This window comes from Leptopilina heterotoma, unplaced genomic scaffold, assembly GCF_015476425.1.
Source record: "Leptopilina heterotoma isolate Lh14 unplaced genomic scaffold, ASM1547642v1 Lhet_65, whole genome shotgun sequence".
NCBI classification, from domain to species: domain Eukaryota; kingdom Metazoa; phylum Arthropoda; class Insecta; order Hymenoptera; family Figitidae; genus Leptopilina; species Leptopilina heterotoma.
In genome coordinates this window covers 530,802-545,782 of record NW_025111152.1, presented here as the reverse complement: position 1 = coordinate 545,782, position 14,981 = coordinate 530,802, and the positions used below count along the sequence as shown (strand labels likewise).

Below are 14,981 nucleotides of genomic sequence, written 5' to 3'. Positions count from 1 at the left end.
TAAATACAAAGTTCTTTTTTTCCAAGTTAATTAATTGGAAAAGGTAAATGTAATGCATTTTCTTTTAGGGTTTTCCTTATATTTTGTGATGCAATATTGCATTGTTCCAATCTGCGGTTGAAAATAATTTAATTTTCCTTTTTCAAAATAGCGCCAATTTCTGGGGGTGAGACACAGCATATCACCAGTTGTGAGACGGTGTCAACACCCATCTGGGCAGCATAAAAAATACGACTTTGCAAGCATGTCAAGTGGAAAAAAGTCAATTGATTCAGAAGAAATCAATTTTATTGCTCTTGTTGAAGCTATTAAATTCTGTTTATTTGATAGTCATATTTTGGCGAATAAATATTATTATTTAGTATATAATAATATATATTATTAATAAATTTAATTATTTCCACTAAACATAACGTTTTATGTCAAACTTATTAAATTTTAGCAATTTTTAATGAGTGTCTCACAACTGGAGACATTTTTTTTTGACAAAAGCGATGTGCTCGGAAAATGTATCGTAACGTATTTCTGTTTCTTTTCGAACGGTGTATTTTATTTACAATTTCGTTTACCCGTTTACAATTTACGGGTCAAAAATAAAACCCGTCTCACAACTGGAGACTCTCCCCTATTTTTAAAATTCTTTTACGTATGGAAATGGAAAAAAATTCATTTCTTTAACCCTTTAACGCCCAAATGTGCTGATTTTTAACTTCGGTTTCAAGCTTATAATATTAAAAGAAAAAAATTATTAAAAATTCTACAAGGACATGTCCATATGTTTTTGGGGTCGCTCTTTCGAATGGCATGGTCAAAATTTCCAAAAAGTGACGTTTAACCCTTATTATTTTCAAAAATACTCAAAAAATATAAAATTTTGGGAAGTATTTTTTTAATCCAATTTTAGTTGTGATACCGATACAATTTTCCAAAGTTCTTGAAATCGCTTGAAATCTGTTACTTGAGGATTTTCGAGGTCGCTGATTACGAATCTGAAGTCAGATTTTAAAAATTCAAAATGGCGAATCCAATATGGCGGACAATAAAATTAAAAATGCATAGTATTCGCTTGAAATTTGATACTCGGGTGTTTTCGGGGTCGCTGATTACGAACCTGAAATTAGACTTAAAAAATTTAAAATGGCAGATCCAATATGGCAGACTAAAAAATTAAAAATGCATCGCCTTCGTTTAAAATTTTTAACTTGGGGGTTTTCAGGGTCGCTGATTACGAATCTGAAGTCAGATTTAAAAAATTCAAAATGTAAGATCCAATATGGCGGACGACAATATTAAAACTTCATGTATTGGCTTCAAATTTGTTACTCGGAGGTTTTCGGAGTCGCTGATTACGAATTTGAAGTCAGATTTAAAAAATTCAAATTGGCAGATTCAATATGGCGGACCCCAAAATTAAAAATCCATCGTATTAACTGCTCATGCCCTGTTAAATATTCTAACATACGATAACGTCTTTGTAGCCAATAGGATAAAGTTTTAATTTTATCATCCAGCTATATTGAATCCGTCATTTTGAATTTTTAAAATCTGATTTCAGATTCGTAATCAGCGACCCCGAAAACCCCCAAGTAACAAATTTGAAGCGAATACTATGCATTTTTAATTTTATTGTCCGCCATATTGTATCCACCATTTTGAATTTTTTAAATCTGACTTCAGATTGGTAATCAGTCACTTTTTTTGACCATGCCATTCGAAAAAGCGACCCTAAAAACGTAGGGATATGTCCTTGTAGAATTTTAAATAATTTTGTTCTTTCAATATTATGAGCTTGAAACTGAAGTTAAAAATCAGCACATTTGGGCGTTAAAGGGTTAATACAAATTGAGATTTATTTGAATCTAACACTGCTTTGTTTTGATGCAAATAAATTGAGTATTTGGACTATATTTAAAGCAATTAAAAGTATATTAGTCTGAATTAACATAATAAATTATGAAGAATAATTGCATATTTGATACAAATAAGTATTTAGTTATTTTAAAAACAATATTTTATTGATGCAAATAAATATTTATTTGAATTAAAAACCATGCATTATTGAATCAAGTAATTTTCCTATAACTGATTTAAAGTAATATTTATTAGATCCAATTATTTGACTCAAATAATTCGAATTTGCTACAAATAACTATATATTTGATACTATAAATTAAAATATTTATATCCAGTAAATATTTACTTAGCACAAATAAATAAAAACAAAGAAATAAGTAAAAACAAATAAGTTTAATTACAACCGAACGAGCGTTAGCGAGTGAGGTATATGTAGCTAGTTATTAATAAAACACGAGTCAAAAGTAAACCGGCGACGCGACGCGCTATTCAGACTTTTCACGTTTGCAAATTGCGTCCCTTGTGACGTCATAATCAACTTTTTCAGTCTCGCCAGACTTACAGTCAGCTGTTAGCGTACCTTATTAGAACTTAATTTCATCTAACTTTTTATTAATACCATTGGATAAATGTGGTGCCAGTCACACTTATACGCCATTATTATCTTATTATTTTCTAAATTAATTCTCAATTGCATTTTAATTTTTAACCAGTTGTGGTCATTCCTTGAAATAGTTTTAAAGTACCACAGTAAAATATAGGAAGTAGTTTTTGTGTCAGGGTCGTTTTTATTCCTTTAAACGAGGTTAAAACATATATCAAGTTATTTAAACAATTGACACTTGATAGGGTTGTTTTTGAAACTCCTTCTTTTCACCCTTCAAAATGGGTAAAAACCTGGAAAAATGGTTTTTCTGTGACCTGCAGTCACGGTTCTGGACCGAAACGTTTAAATAAATTATTACCCAAGTAGAAATGTCCGGAGTTAGGACGGAGTTAAACACCGGCATGGTACTGACTCAGTACTGACCGTCGGTACTGACTTTCAGAACCCGATCAGTACTGGGAGTATACTGACTCCAAAACCGAATCAGTAATACGTCGGAGTTAAAAAAGTATTAAAATCAGTACTGACAGAAAACTGGCATAACACCAAATCAGTACTGCGAAGGAGTTAAAGAACAAACAAAATTTGTTATAACGGCATTAAACCGGCCACTATTAATAACAACATCGTTTCATTTATTAACTATTAAAATATTTTCCAAGATTTTTAAAAACATTATTCATCAACAATAACATCAAACACTTAATTAATATATTATGAATTATTAATTAATAGGTATATCATAATAACAATAAATTATTATTTATTAATTATTTTTACTATTATGTATCATTAATAATATTTTTTTTATTTTTTAAAAATGTATAAATATATATATTTTATTATTATTTTAATAAATAATTAAATTAATAATTTTTATCATATTTTTATGCTATACCTATTAATTAATATATAACGTCTTGTTAAAATGTATTTAAATATATAAAACATATATTTATAATAATTTCTCTTTAAATAAATATAATATACAGTGAATTCATTATTATAGCACTGTATATATCCTTCCCATAATTCAAAATGAAGTTTAAGTAAAATCACTTCTAAGCTTGCGTGGCTGTGCGGTTAGTGTATTCGTCTTGCGTCCTCGAGATGTAGGGTTCGATCCCCCGTGCGTGCGATATTTTTCCGTCTTAGTTCTAAGTGTTTAGTGTATAATTCTCAACAGTGTTACATAAAATATAAATTTAAATAATTATAAACAATAATAATAATAAATTAGTAATTAATTAAAATAAATAAGATTGTATAAGTTAATAAAAAAAAGGAAAATTTTTTTAAAAACTTATTTCAATAAAAGTAATTTTGCTAATTATTTACATTTTTATTGTTACTTATAAAAGTTTATTTACTACAGAAATATTAATAATAATTATTAGTATTCAATAAATTACTCCCTTTTCTTTAATAATCAAATAACAAATTAATATAAGCTTCTAAAGGTAAATTTTGTTTTAGAGAACGCGTTACAGCATTTTCCAAATTTTTTAAATTTTACCTGCGAATCAGTAATTAGGCGGTGTTCTGCCAGTGATATTTTAATACTGTCTTAGTACTGATTGCCGGTAAAAAATCAGTACTGGACAGCGTTACCAGCCAGGGATTTCCCAGTACTGATTTAGTACTGGAGTCAGTACTGCTATACTGGCAGTCAGTACTGGGTCCGTACTATGCCAGTATTACATTTCTACTTGGGTATATATGTACAACGAAATGATAAAAGTTTTTTAAAATAATACCTACAGAAGATCTGATACAATGAAAACAATTCAAAACCTTAGAAAAAAACTCTTTTATTTTATAAATTATTGATAGGGTTAAAATTAAAAAATTGTATACTTATTTTAAAGAATACAGAAGAGTTTTAAACTTTTAGATTTAACCCGTCAGCAGTTGTGCCTTTTTTAGTGTCTCTAAGAGTGTGCACTCTAAGAGCGCCCTATAGGTCGAGTAGTGTTGCGTGAGACTTTTTCTCACGGCGCGACTGCTGACGGGTTAAAGGTAGTTTCCATATCACATCCAACTTTTCATCATTTTTCCTATCTTCGTAAAATAACTAGAAAAATGTCAATAAAAAATGCAGTTTCTTTTGAAAATGCAAGATGATCTTTTAACAGATATAAAGTTAGGCAAGAGTTTTATAAAGGAAAAACGATGTTTTCTCGTGTCATCGAATCTCTTGCGATCGTTATCGATTTGCACTTTAAGCCATACGTATGGCAGTGTCGTAAGTGTGAATCAACTTTCCCATGGCTAACGTAAACTAACTTCTGAATTGGTAAATTCAATAGCTATTACAATCACAATTTTTCAACTGGACATTTGAGGTCGAAAGTTTGAAAGCAGTTTTTCTTTTGGTAAAGGCATCGTCCATATAATATATATCTCACATTTAATAAGTTTTGTGAATTCGAAAAATTACTACTCAGTTTTTTTAGTGTCGCTGATGTGAGTTTTTGAAAATTCCAAAAGGCGAATCTAATGTTGCTGTTTCTCTGAAGGCTTATTGTATTCAATAGATGAAACACACATGAAAAGTGACTTGTAATGTATTGTTTTCCCTTTTCTTTTCTAAGGATGTTCAGAATATAAGCAGTCTTGAACATCAATCGCGTAATTTCTCTATCGTGCTTGTGCGTCTGGGTGAATCAGAGTCATAGTTGGCCATTATGTTATGTCTTCGTACGCACTTCCGCTTCCAGCATTCCTCGAAAACCTCATAATTAGAAAATTCGCGGAAGCACATCACAGGAAAGGAGTCTTTAACGTTATAATGATACTAATAATATTAAATGTAGGTGCACATTGCTCGTACCATAAAAGTAGTATAATCTTGGTCGGATGTTCTAAATAAAAATAAGTAGGCACTCGCACTGGACGATAAGTATAAGAAACATAACCTTGAAAACTAACCATGAATAAGTTGCAAATTAACTTGCATTTAACTTATTAATACTTTATAAAATGTTTATAATATTTACTTTTAATGGGGAAAAAAATCAACATACAACTGAAAGTTAAAAAATAATTCATTATTACCTATGTATATAAGTTTGAGAGCATACTGTAAAATAATCAAAATAAAATTTTAATTTTCTGAACTTTATTTGTAAATTTCTAGGTTACAGACGGAGAAAAATGAGTGTGCTGTTATATGGATGTAGCTAATTTTTAACTGTGAAGCTAATAATTAGCTTTCACAGCAAGAAAATTAGCTGTGAGACGGAATTATTAGCTGTGATAGCCAACAATAATTGCTAAGGTAGCCCGATTGAAAAATTTTGTCCTCACTAAGAACTTAATTTTTTTTTTATATTTTAGGATGAGGTGCTTACTAGACATATGGGCCGTTTTGTTGTGAGCGACTTTACCTTTAAATGAGGGTAAATTCGCTCACCATTATAATTCTGGCAAAATATATTATAATATGCAAAAATAAAACTAAATATTCTTTAGAATCAATAAAGAAAAAAATTAAGCACAATGTCCAAAGTTATTGGAATAAATATTTAATATTGTTTTATCAACACGCTAAAAAAAGTTCTACTACACGGAGAAACTTTTAATACCACTAATTCTTAAAACTGGTGAGACATTTTAGTATGTTAGGTTAGATTCAAGGGAAAAACGACATAGGTTATAGAAATTGCTATTGAGACTATCAAAAACACTCATTCAGTATATATTTTACAGTTCTTCATAAGGAAACTAACGAAAATTAGTATGTTGTTTTAGAAAGAAAATAATAATTTTTGCAAAGTTGGGAAAGCCATGAATTAAAAAGAAACACAACAAATTAATTGTCTATAGATACTCATAGAGACGATAGTGATACTTGGATCTGATGGTAGATGGCATTAGTGTATGTCACTGTAACTGTAGGTAAATATATTTAACACGACGTAAGAACCTAACCTATATTATTAACGCACACACGCACACGCAAGTAAAGACACGACGATTGGTCACGGAAACCGAAAGATCGCACGATTCGTTAGAAGTACACAGCTGAATCGTCCTTATATATTAAACGAGTCGAAAAATATGTGCCTTCGAGAGAGAGCATTTTTTAAAATAACTTACTAATCAAATTATGTAAATAAGTAAAAGTCGTGAAAAAAATTATGTTATATTGAGGAACAGTTCTTGAATTTAATTTGGCATGAGGAGACATTCACGTTTATTAATAAAAGGATTTTTTCTTTCATACACGTGTGAATTTCAACTTCGAAAACATTAGGGTTAGTTCGCGACGTCAGGTGATGGACTCGGTGATGCTCGGGTGAAATCGGTTAAGTCCGCCCGCAGTCCTTCCAAAATTGGTATGTTACGTTAGAATGTCTCTTATATATTCTATCTATATGTGTAAAAAAGGTTAGAATTACCGTATTATTTCACAAACAAAAAATGGCATCTTATTCTTTTCTAAAGAAAAATAAGACTATTTCTAATGCAGATAGCAATTTTTGTACACCGAAGGTTGCTTAATATATAACGAACTTATCATATTTTCGTATTAATGTTGAAATTATTAGCACAACGCACGAAAAATCCTCACATTCTAACGTACTTTTAGAATAAACATAACCAAATATATTTAATATTATAAGAAAAAGTTTCTCCGTGCACGGTCATTCAAACTTATATAATTATAACTGTGATCGAGCATAAACACGTCTGTTCTACTCAACGGTTCAACACAAACTCATATTATTTATTCATTAATATATAATTAATTTATCAATAATTAACACAATTATTGTAACCTGTTTTTGCTCCCAAATCGCTTATTCCATTTTTGTTACCGTTGTTACTACAAACCATTCTTACTTCCAGCCCCTCAAATAAACAATTGTTATGGCCCAAAAAGTTGATATTTCTAAAACTTTATACAAAATAAATAAACCAAATGTAATTTATTTGAGTTAAATAAAAGTATATTTGTCTTAGAACCAACTACTTTATTTCTTTTAAATAAAAATTTTATTCGGCATTAGTAAAACGTTTATTTGAACTGATTTGAATAAAATTTTACGTACAACAAATAAAATTTATTTGAAACAAATAAAAAGTCTAGTTGGCTCATGTATGTGAAGTTGGCCCCCACTTTCAAAAAAATTAAATTTTCTTTAGAGTTCTGACATCCTCTACAATAGTTCTACAGTTCCTGATAGTTTTTAGAAATAGTTCCGGCGATTAAATGGTAAAAAATAGGTTTTTTCACAATGGGGGGCCAACTTCACGCAGCCACCCACTATTGCAAAAATGAATTTATAATTAGAGTTCTGGTTAGTTTTAAGAGAGTTCTAGAGTTCCCTACAGATTATTTGAATAGTTCTGATAATCCAAAGTAAAAAAAAAATTGAAAAAACGCGATAATTTTTCGAAAATTCAATTATGTTCCATTAAAAGAGTTCTGACCAGAGTTCTGTAAGCCACCCATCGAGTTCAACAAAAAACTCTTATAACAATTTTTTCAAAACCTAAAAACTACTGAACTACAGGACTTTGAATTAAAAAAAAGAAATTTATCATAAATTGAGAGTTCCATGAGTTCTGATCAAAATTTCTGTTAGCCCCCAATAGTGTTCGACAAAAAACCTTTATAACAATTTTTTTAAAACCCAAGAACTAATGAACTACGAGACTTTGAAGTTTAAAAGAAAATTTAATTTTTTATATACTGAGAGTTCCATGAGTTCTGATCAGAGTTCTGGCATCGTCATAAAGAGTTCTATAAGTATTTCTAATGACATTTTGTTTTAAATCCAAAATCAAAAAAGATACGGGACTTTGAAATTTTCAAAATTATAAAATTCAGAGTTCCAAGAGTTCCGATTAGAATTCTGGCATCGTCATAAAGAGTTCTATAATTATTTCTAATGACATTTTGTTTTAAATCTAAAATCAAAAAAGTTACAGGATTTTGAAATTTTCAAAAATTTCAAAATTTTTAAATTCAGAGTTCTGATTAGAGTTCTAGCATCATTGCGAAGAGTTCTAGAGGTAATTCTAATGACATTTTTTTCTAAATCCAAAATCAAAAAAATTACAAGACTTTGAAATTTTCTAAAATTTTCAAAAATTAAAAATTTACAGTTCTTAGAGTTCTGATTAGAGTTCTAGCATCATTGCGAATAGTTCTAGAAGTAATGCTAATGACATTTTTCTCTAAATCCAAAATAAAAAAAGTTACGGGACTTTGAAATTCTCTAAAATTTTCAAAATTTTAAAATTATGAGTTCTGAGAGTTCTGAAAAGAGTTCTGGCATCGTCATAAAGAGTTCATAAAGAATTCTAGAAGTAATTCTAATAAAATTTTTCTTTAAGCACAAAATCCAAAAAATTGCAGGATTGGAAAATTTTCAAAAATGTTAGAAATTAAAAATTCAGAATTCTGAAAAATTGGATTTTATATAAGGGACATTCCACGTCAACACAGACAGAGCTCTAAACAAAAATTGCTTTGATGGATTTAAACGTTCTAGGGCTTAAAAGATTTCTACGTTCATGTACCCGTGTGGAAATTTGTCACGTATCTGTACCGTAATGATATAGTTTCACTAGTTCCTATCTAGTTGCGATACCGTGAAATGTTGTAGTAACTATCTTGAAATGTAACACTATAGACATCAAGTTTCTAGATAGTTTTACTATATCAGAACAATATAGTGAAATATTATAAAGCTATAACACGGGCTCTAGTATAAATTTCATTTTTAGAAACTTGTTTAATACTTCTATATTGATTTACGGTAAATATATTTGTAAAAATTAATAATAATAATAATTAATAACATATGTACAATATAATTATATAACAATATTAACAAAGTTTATAATTATAATATATAAACTATTGTTAATTTTTAACAATATTAAAGATTTTAAAAGGTGCAACAATTTCATTGAATTTAAAAAAAAATTCGATTATTCGCTTTCTTCTTTTATATCATATTTTATTTTTAACAAGTCCAGTTATTTATTTGTTATTATTTTAAATTCTAATTAAGAATTTCAACCTATACTACACTTCACATTATTAACATAAATCACTTAAATTAAGACGGAAAAATATCGCACGCACGGGGGTTCGAACCCTAGACCTTTGGGACGCAATACGAATACACATACCACACAGCCACGCTGACTTGGAAGATGTGTTGCTTAAAATACCTTTTCAGTTTCGAGACTGCAATTTTTGCCTTTATTTATAATAAATTGTTTGTAAATGGTATATTTAAATCTATATACTTAATAACATTATTAATTACAATATATAAATAATAATAATATTATAAACATAAAGAAATTACTTGCAGATTATGATTGCGAAGTTTCACTAGGCAGAATTGATCTAGATCGACAATATGAAGTAGTTAATGTAGTGAAACTATACAAATTCTAGACCGTATCCCAATGTAAAGCAGTTGTAGTGAAACTATACAGATTCTAGAACGTATTCCAATGTAAAGCAGTTAATGTAGTGAAACTATACAGAATCTAGACCATTTCGGTATAGTTTTACGTGACTAGCTTTACGAGATGTTTGTTGTACAGTTTCTATCTCGTATATAGTTTCACCAGACACTTTTCTGCACGGGTACTTTAAGATGCTGATGGGCGTTTTTTGAAAAATTCCATTTCCGATGCCAATAGAACTGTCAAAAGTCAAAAGGTCCAAAAATCTCAAAATACTTTTATGAATTAAAAGCAAAAAACAAGGTAAATTATTCTGTAACTCATTCTTTATCAATTTTTAAGGTTCCCGAATATAAATCTAAAGTCACTTTTTAAAAATCCAAAATGGCGAATTCAATATGGCGGACAAAATTCAAATTTGATCAGATTCGATTAAAACTTGTTACTCGAGGGTTTTTAGGGTCGCTGATTACGAATCTGAAGTCACTTTTTAAAAATTAAAAATGGCGGATCCAATATGGCGGAAAAAATTTTCAAATTGGATCCGATTCCCTTAGAACGTGTTACTCGGGGGCTTTTGTGGTCGCAGATTATGAATATTAAGTTACTTTGTAGAAATTCAAAATGGCGGATCAAATTTTTTAATTTGATCAGATTTAATTAAAAAGTGTTACTCGGTGGTTTTTAGCGTATCTGATTATGAATTTGAAGTCTCAAACACAAAGTAACTTCATATTCATAATCTGCGACCCCAAAAGCCCCCGAGTATCACGTTTTAAGGGAATCGGATCAAATTTGAAAATTTTTTCCGCCATATTGGATCCGCCTTTTTGAATTTTTAAAAAGTGATTTTAGATTCGTAATCAGCGACCCTAAAAACCCTCGAGTAACAAGTTTTAATCGAATCTGATCAAATTTGAATTTTGTCCGCCATATTGAATTCGCCATTTTGGATTTTTAAAAAGTGACTTTAGATTTATATTCGGGAACCTTAAAAATTGATAAAGAATGAGTTACAGAATAATTTACCTTGTTTTTTGCTTTTAATTCATAAAAGTATTTTGAGATTTTTGGACCTTTTGACTTTTGACAGTTCTATTGGCATCGGAAATTGAATTTTGTAAAAAACGCCCATCGGCATCTTAAAGTACATGAACGTAGAAATCTTTTAAGCCCTAGAACGTTTAAATCCATCAAAGCAATTTTTGTTTAGAACTCTGTCCGTGTTGACGTGGAATGTCCCATAACAATTTTTTTAATTAATACAATAAAATAAAAATTTTGTAGAATCATGAGAATATGTAAATTTATAAATATATATATCATTAAATTAATTAATTCAAATATTTTTTAATAAATTTTTTAAATTTGGAGACATAAGTGAGTTTTTGCATTATAGTGTGTTTATAAAGCTAAAAAATGGAAGCGGTGTTTTGGTTTTATTACGTCATTTTTAAAATGTAACTTTTAATTCTAAGGGTGAACAAAAAAGAATGTTCCTAAATAGTATTGGTCAATAGGAAACGTTAGAATTGTAACAAAAAGATGTATTGTTCCATTAAATATAAAATACATTTTGTTCACTTCCAAAATAATAATTTTTTAAAAAATGTAGTTAAATTTTTAACATTTTTTTTTGTTTACCCTATATTCGGCTTATCATTTTTTGAGACATATTTATAAAAAATATTGTTCACATTAACAAATCAAAATCCAATTATACTATTAACTAAATAAAATAAGATAAAGAAATAATTTTAACGTGAAAAAAAATTATTCATAAATAGTTAACTGAGCTAAGGAATATTAAAGACCAGACAACAACAAAGACATAAAAGATCGACTAAAGGCAATATTTCGAAATTTAAAAAAAATTATAAATACTGTACTTTTTGGCATTTAAGTATCTATCAAAACTTCATTAGGATTATTTGAAGATCTCTTTATGCCATGCCAATGTCAGAACCGTAATTAGAACTTTTAGAACACTGAATTTTAAAACCTTGAAAATTTGAGTAGGCTTGTGACTATTTGGATTTTGTACTTAGAGAAAAATGTGATTAAAATTACTTCTAGAACTCTTCGCCATGATGCCAGAACTCTAATCAGAACTCTTAGAACTCTAAATTTTTAATTTTTGAAAATTTTAGAAAATTTCAAAGTCCCGTAATTTTTTTGATTTTGGAATTAGAAAAAAATGTCATTAGAATTACCTCTAGAACTATTCGCAATGATGCCAGAACTCTAATCAGAACTCTCAGAACTCTAAATTTTGAAATTTTGAAAATTTTAGAAAATTTCAAAGTCCCGTAATTTTTTTGATTTTGGATTTAGAAAAAAATGTCATAAAAATTACCTCTAGAACTATTTGCCATGATGCCAGAACTCTAATCAGAACTCTCAGAACTCTAAATTTTAAGATTCGAAAATTTAAGAAAACTTCAAAGTCCCGTAATTTTTTTGATTTTGTGCTTAGAGAAAAATATTATAAAAATTACTTCTAGAACTCTTCGCAATGATGCCAGAACTCTAATCAGAACTCTCAATTATAAAATTTTGAAATTTTGTGAAAACTTCAAAGTCCTGTAACTTTTTGATTTTAGATTTAAAACAAAATGTTATTAGAAACACTTATAGAACTCTTTATGACGATGCCAGAACTCTTTTTAGAACTCTCAGAACTCAGAATTTAATAATTGTAGAGAATTTTAAAGTTCCGTAACATTTTTTGATTTTGGATTTAGAAAAAAATGTCATTAGAATTACCTCCAGAACTCTTCGCAATGATGCTAGAACTCTAATCAGAACTCTTAGAACTCTGAATTTTGAAATTTTTTGAAAATTTCAAAGTCCTATAACTTTTTTGATTTTTTTTGTAATTTTTAAAGTCCTGTAACTTATTGGATTTTTGGTATAAAGAAAAATGTCAAGAGCATTACTTCTAGAACTATTTGCAATGATGCCAGAACTCTAATCAGAACTTTCAAAACTCTAAATTTTTAATTTTTGAAATTTTTAAAGTTCTGTAATTTTTATGATTTTAGGCTTAGAGAAAAATGTCATTAAAATAACTTCTAGAACTCTTCGAAATGATGCCAGAACTTTTTCAGAACTCTCAGAACTCTAAATCTTAAAATTTTGAAAATTTTAGAAAATATCAAAGTCCCATAACTTTTTTTGATTTTGGATTTAGAACAAAATGTTGATGGATATACTTATAGAACTCTTCGCAACGATGCCAGAACTCTATTCAGAACTCTCAATTATAAAATTTTGAAATTTTGTGAAAACTTCAAAGTCCTGTAACTTTTTGATTTTAGATTTAAAACAAAATGTTATTAGAAACACTTATAGAACTCTTTATGACGATGCCAGAACTCTTTTTAGAACTCTCAGAACTCAGAATTTAATAATTGTAGAGAATTTTAAAGTTCCGTAACATTTTTTGATTTTGGATTTAGAAAAAAATGTCATTAGAATTACCTCCAGAACTCTTCGCAATGATGCTAGAACTCTAATCAGAACTCTTAGAACTCTGAATTTTGAAATTTTTTGAAAATTTCAAAGTCCTATAACTTTTTTGATTTTTTTTGTAATTTTTAAAGTCCTGTAACTTATTGGATTTTTGGTATAAAGAAAAATGTCAAGAGCATTACTTCTAGAACTATTTGCAATGATGCCAGAACTCTAATCAGAACTTTCAAAACTCTAAATTTTTAATTTTTGAAATTTTTAAAGTTCTGTAATTTTTATGATTTTAGGCTTAGAGAAAAATGTCATTAAAATAACTTCTAGAACTCTTCGAAATGATGCCAGAACTTTTTCAGAACTCTCAGAACTCTAAATCTTAAAATTTTGAAAATTTTAGAAAATATCAAAGTCCCATAACTTTTTTTGATTTTGGATTTAGAACAAAATGTTGATGGATATACTTATAGAACTCTTCGCAACGATGCCAGAACTCTATTCAGAACTCGCAAAATATTAGTTTCATAACTTTTTTTAATTTGTTAATATCTTTTGAAATTTTTGAAACATGACTAACTTCAAAGTCTCGTAGTTCAGTAATTTTTGTGTTTTAAAAAATTGTTATGAAGGTTTTTTGTCCAATACTATCGGAGGTTAACAGAACTCTGATCAGAACTCATGGAACTCTCAATATATAAAAAATCAAATTTTTTTTAAACTTTAAAGTTTCGTAGTTCAGTAGTTCTTGGGTTTTGAAAAAATTGTTATGAAGGTTTTTTGTCGAACACTATCGGGGGCTAACAGAACTCTAATCAAAACTCATAGGACTCTCAATATATAAAAAATCAAATTTTTTTTTAAACTTCAAAGTCTTGTAGTTTAGTAGTTTTTTGGTTTTGAAAAACTTGTTATTAAGGTTTTTTGTCGAACACTATCGGAGGCTAACAGAACTCTGAGCAGAACTTTTTTTTCGTAACATTTTAATTTTTTGAAAAATTCTCGAATTTTCAATTATTTTTTTATGATTTTGGATTATGAGAACTATTAAAATAAATTATAGGGAACTCTAGAACGCTCTTATAGCTACTCAAAACTCTAATAATAAATCCATTTAGGATATTTATATTTATATATTATATTTAATATATAATCCATTACGTGATACATTTAGGGGTGGGAGGGGGGTAAGCAAAGTATCACGCTTTAACAAATTTTCTATACTTAACTATAGAAAAAGTATTACACACGGGGGGGGGGGTCTTAAATACCTAAAATATCTATCACGTAATATGTGAATGACCTCTTGGTGCATATGATAGAAATTGAATGTTAATTTTTTGATCATTTTTCTCTTAAGGGAGCGTTCACAAATGATGTCACGCAATTTTTGCAATTTCACATGAGAAAAATACATTGTGTCACGTTTAGTAGAGACCCCCCTACCCCCAAAAGCGTGACATCATTTGTGAATGCTCCATAAAATATTGAATAAATTAAGCTGGTTTTTTATGAACAACTCTAAAATATAATAAGAAAGGGCAGTGAGTAAATCAAATTAAATAAGGCTTAATTAAAAGTAAGCTGATTTACATAGGTTTTAAGTAAATTGTTT

The 14,981-nt window shown here is 28.7% G+C and overlaps 1 protein-coding gene across 2 annotated transcripts in view; it reads right to left on the bottom strand.

Annotated features, from left to right (window-relative positions):
* The window catches only part of LOC122509964 (microtubule-associated protein Jupiter), a 222,786-nt gene that overhangs the window by 167,952 nt on the left and 39,853 nt on the right, over positions 1 to 14,981 (bottom strand). The window lies entirely within an intron of this gene.